A 1,121-nucleotide genomic window follows, 5' to 3' on the forward strand; every position below is an offset into this window, starting at 1 on the left:
AAATCTCTGTAAATGTTCATTGAAACTAATAAAATTTAATAATAATTTTTAAAAAAGAAATCCAAATTCATATGATTCTAATGCCTTTCCTCCCTACCTCCAGAACATTCCAGACTCTCCTAATTATGTTGGTTTTTATAGCCCCCAAAGCTAAGGTTTCCCTGCCACTGTCTGGTCATTATTCTAATATATGTATTTTTAGAGATTATTGTCATCTACTACTATATTACAGAAGTTACTCGTGGTTGTTGTGGTGCTAAACACTGTGACACTGATGTGTCAAATGCAATAATGGTTACCCATGGTGGACAGTGTTTGGTGGAGCTCCCCAAGTAAAACAAGCTGGAGGCAGGAGTGGCATCCACTTCCTAAATAGCTTGCCTCTGGAAACTCTATGAATGTGGAGAAACAATAAAGTTATACAAGTGTTCAGGTCTTTCATTCATAGGGTCATGATGAGTCTTCTATGACTCAATGGCAGACAAAAACTACTACTATATTAATTTTCTCAGTTTGATTTTTATTTTAATGTACCATAAAATTACAATTGCTTCTATTTCAACAGTCTTTGTAATCATGTTTTCGTTAGTCACATGATAGTTTAACAAATTGATTGTTTACAAACTACTTAGCCATTTTCTTGTTACTTAACATTTGGGTTATATCTACTTTGTGACTATTGAAGATTATGCAGTAGTGAAAAGTCTTTGTCCCTGTAGCTCTTGTCTTCTCTTGAATTGTTTGACAAATTTGCAATATTGATATAATTGGATCATTTATACCTAATATGGCTTTTGACACATTATTTGTCATGTTTTTCTTTTTTTAAAAAAATGTACAACAAATTCTTTTTAAAGTATTTTTATTGTGATTTTGAAAAAAGTTTACAGAAAAACTTGGATATCCATTAATTCATTGTTGCATATTTTCCTCCCTATCTCCACCCAGTTCACTTTTCTCTTTTAAAAAAATCATTCAATGTTGCACAATGTCATGTTTTTCAAGAAAGAGTTGAGACAACATACTGTTTCAATAATAAAATTTTTCAAATTCTTTACCCCTTTATTTCTTGTTCCATAAAACGGGACAATAACAGTTCTGAGTTCATCCTGCGGGGGGGG

This window comes from Elephantulus edwardii, unplaced genomic scaffold (assembly GCF_000299155.1).
Source record: "Elephantulus edwardii isolate Elephantulus edwardi_28Jun2011 unplaced genomic scaffold, EleEdw1.0 scaffold00049, whole genome shotgun sequence".
In the NCBI taxonomy this organism is placed as follows: Eukaryota; Metazoa; Chordata; class Mammalia; order Macroscelidea; family Macroscelididae; genus Elephantulus; species Elephantulus edwardii.